The sequence below is a fragment of the Arabidopsis lyrata genome (assembly GCF_000004255.2).
Source record: "Arabidopsis lyrata subsp. lyrata unplaced genomic scaffold ARALYscaffold_8, whole genome shotgun sequence".
Lineage (NCBI taxonomy): Eukaryota > Viridiplantae > Streptophyta > Magnoliopsida > Brassicales > Brassicaceae > Arabidopsis > Arabidopsis lyrata.
Genome location: NW_003302548.1, coordinates 10448700 through 10453151, shown reverse-complemented (window position 1 = coordinate 10453151; position 4452 = coordinate 10448700).

The following is a 4452-nucleotide window of genomic DNA, read 5'->3' as shown; positions in this document are numbered from 1 at the left end:
AAAGGCCCAAGTCATCATCATGTATATATCAGCTAGATCTTAGGGGGGTGTATTGGATCGAGAACTTTGGAAGATGTGGTGGAATTTGAATATTTTAGAGTTTTGAGTGATTTGGGAGAGTTTTAAGGAAATTTATAGGTTGATTTGTTAGATTTTTATTTTGAAAAGAAAACATGACAAGTGATTTTAGTGAAATTCCGGGTGACTTTGAGATGTTTTTTTGAACAGAAAAAGGGAAATCTGGGTTTTAGCCATTCTGCAGATGGACGATTAATTAAGTTGCAAAAATATGTGGCAAACAAGAATATTCAGAAGAGGTCATACAATCTTTTAAATAAGATGTATTATTTTTATTCCCTTCTTCATAATGATTACTCTGATTGTAGTTTTGACTAACAATAGTTGACATCATCATAACCCGAGAAAGGATGTGATAACTATGATCCAAGTTCTACGACTAAAAAAAATCTATTGCCCATGACTTGGACTTTCTCAAGGGAAACCTTTAAGATTGGATGAAGAACTGATATGTCTATAATTTGCATGATTTAAGCATTCATTCTTCATCACTTTGTCATTGTTTCAGTCACATTTCATCTCATTAGTGGTCGTTTTAGTGTGTTTTGCATACTTAGGACGTTTTTGCATTAGGATTGCATGTGCATCGCATATTCGGTTGTTTTCAGGTACTTTGGATGCTTTTGGAGTTCAAACAGAGGAGAAACAGAACAGAAATTCAGAACTCTCAATCACTCCCTCAGCCAAAGCACTCGATCGCAACCTCGGAGCCCTGACAGAGCAAAGCACTCGATCGCAACCCCAGAAACTGTCATGAAGGGCAAAACCACTCGATCACAACTCCGGAGCAATTTCAGAAGAAACCACTCGATCGCAAGATCGAGCAGAAGCTGTCATGAAGGATATATCACTCGATCACAACCCCGGAGAAGCCAGCAGCTTAGTTTCACTCGATCGCAAGCCCGGAGGGATCACCCACTCTACACCACTCGATCACCACCTCACGTCATCTACTCGATCGCACCACTCGATCGCAAGGTCGCTGGACCATTCCATCTCGTCTTCACTACAGACCACTCGATCGCAAGACGGAGTTCCCGAAGCCCAGTTTGATCAGTTTCACTCGATCACAGGGAAGCCCATTTCAGCCCATCAGATGCTTGATCGCAAAGTCTCGTTGTGAAGACCACTATCCCGAACTTTCCTTATTTAACCTTTTTTCGCTTATATAAGCAGCTTCTAAGGGTTTTCCCTAGGGCATCGAGTCTTTATTTTTCAGTTTTTACCTAGACTCGTTTTGGTAGCCGCAGTGTGTTCTTCCTGCGACTTTGTATTTGCTTTCAAGTATTTTATAATTCAGTTTTTGTTTCACTCTTTATCATTTCTTGTTATCATGTTTTCTATCGTTTCATTGCTATTGTTTTTGATTATGTCTGAGTAGTGAATTGTATTTCTGAGGATGGGATAGAGTGGTCGTGGTTGTCTTAGTCGATTTAGATGGTTGAGTTTAGATTGTTTGAATCCCTTCTGGATTAGTTGCGCTTATTGCTTGTTCCTTTCTGATCAACTGGAAAATGAATCCAGACATTCCCGCACCCAAAAGATGTTTGATGGAATGTTCGATCCGCTAATTCCAGAGATACTCGTCTCTATCCCAAGGTATTGGCCGTTTAGAGCGGGTATTGGCTTTAACAAGTTGATTCGATATTGCCTGCTTAGTTAGAGATCGCTAATGGTGATTAGGTCTGTGTCTAGCTCTGCTTGAGAATTTCTATCACGGTGGTGAATTGATTTGCTTTTGAACTTGTTGTCAAGGGATAGCTTCTGTGAAGTTTTGTCAACCGTCTAAATAGATTAAGGAGACCACGCTATTCGATTACCCTGTCCTTAGGAATCTCTCATCCATTTGATTGCCTGCTATTTTACCTGCTTTATTATTCAACTGCCTGCTATTGCTAGTTTGCATCTCGGTTTCATTTCATTTCTGTTATTTCGCATTAGGATTGTTAGAAAACAACAACTCTCTGCTTGGCTTGACTTAGCAAATTCTGATCATATCTCATCTGTTTGCATCGCACTAGATTGGATTGACACCCTAAAATACTACAACGACACGATAGTGTTTTAGGTTTAATTGATCTGAAAAAGTCTATTATCAATTTGGCGTCGTTGCCAGTTTAGTGTTTGTTTGCTATATTTGAGATCATTAGAATCGCTAAGATCAAGTTCGTTTTTGTTACACAAGATACTGACATTGTGTTTTTCTGTCTGTGTTTCAGGTACTCACAGCAACCAGCTTTACAGACTCATCTTTGATTGGTCTGCTAAAGCCTTGCTGTTACCTGTTATATGCATACACGGTCAAGAGGAAATCAGAATCTCCTTTTCAACGATAACATCGACCGTATCGCTCGCCAACTAAGAGAACAAACAGCAACAGACACAATGGCTGATATTGTAGATGACCAAGACCAACCCAACAACATTGGTGCTGATGACTTCCCACACAATCACAACCAGCGTCATGGAATTGTTCCTCCACCAGTCCAGAACAACAACTTTGAGATCAAGAGCGGTCTCATTGCAATGGTTCAGGGGAACAAGTTTCACGGCTTGCCAATGGAGGATCCGCTTGATCATCTTGACGAGTTTGAAAGGCTCTGTGGCCTTACTAAAATCAATGGAGTAAGTGAAGATGGTTTCAAGCTTCGCTTGTTTCCATTCTCACTTGGAGACAAAGCCCATCTGTGGGAAAAGACGCTACCCCGGGGTTCAATCACGACCTGGGATGACTGCAAAAAAGCCTTCTTGGCTAAATTCTTCTCCAACTCCAGAACAGCAAGACTCCGGAATGAGATATCCGGATTCACTCAGAAGAATGCTGAAACCTTCTGTGAAGCATGGGAGCGCTTCAAAGGTTATCAGACCAAATGCCCTCATCACGGCTTTGGAAAAGCTTCTCTTCTCAGCACACTCTACAGAGGCGTCCTTCCCAAGATAAGGATGCTGCTTGACACCGCTTCCAATGGGAACTTCCTCAACAAAGACGTTGGAGAAGGGTGGGAGCTCGTTGAAAACTTAGCTCAGTCGGATGCCAATTACAACGAGGATTATGACAGAAGCATCCGCACTAGTACTGACACTGATGACAAGCACCGCAAAGAGATGAAAGCTCTCAATGATAAACTTGACAAGCTCCTGCAAGTGCAACAGACGCATGTTCACTTCGTCTCTGAAGATGAACAATTCCAAGTCCAAGAAGGGGAGAATGATCAGTCTGCTGCAATCAGTTACATTCAGAACCAAGGTGGCTACAACAAGGGTTACAACAACTACAGACCAAACCCGAATCTGTCATACAGAAGCACCAACGTTGCCAACCCTCAAGACCAAGTTTATCCTTCTCAGCAGCAGCAGCAACAACAACCCAAACCGTTTGTTCCATACAACCAAGGTCAAGGGTTCGTTCCAAAGCAGCAGTTCCAGGGAGGATATCAACAACAGCAACCACCACCTGGTTTCCCATCACAGCAACATCAAGCACCTTCGCCCTCGGATTCTGATATAAAGAACATGGTCCAACAGATACTTCAAGGGCAAGCCACAGGCGCGATGGAAATTGCAAAAAAGTTGGCTGAATTAAACAACAAAGTCGACCGCAATTTCAGTAACCTTAACAACAAGTTTGAATCATTGAGTACTAGACTACGCTATCTGGAAGCCAATCCTATTTCAACTACCATTTCCAACAACCCAGGCCAACTTCCAGGGAAAGCAATCCAGAACCCAAAGGAGTATGCCACTGCTCATGCTATCACTATCTGCCATGATCGAGAGCTGCCAACTCGACATGCCCTTAACTCAATCACTGAGGGCAGTGTGGTTCAAGAGGGGGAGGATTTTTGTCAAGATGACGTTATGGCTGACCAAACACTAGAGGAGCCCATACTCGACAAGCAGTCTACTCGCCCACCAGCTTCACCAGTCGCTCCCACTGTTGAAAAACCAGCTGCTGCAAAGACCAAGGATACAGTCTTGGTACCACCACCTTACAAACCCCCGCTTCCATTCCCTGGTCGATTCAAGAAAGTGCTTATTAAGAAGTATCAAGCCCTCCTGGAAAAACAACTGAAAGACCTCGAAGTAACGATGCCTCTAGTGGACTGTCTTGCACTAATACCAGATTCCCACAAGTATGTGAAGGATATGATCACGAAGAGAATCAGAGAAGTTCAACGAAAGGTGGTTTTGAGTCATGAGTGCAGTGCAATCATCCAAACAAAGATTATTCCCAAGAAATTGGGAGATCCTGGTTCGTTTACCTTACCTTGCTCTCTAGGTCCTTTAGCCTTCAGTAACTGCCTCTGTGATCTAGGTGCTTCTATAAGTCTCATGCCTCTCTCTGTGGCCAATAGACTGGGTTTCAGCAAGTAC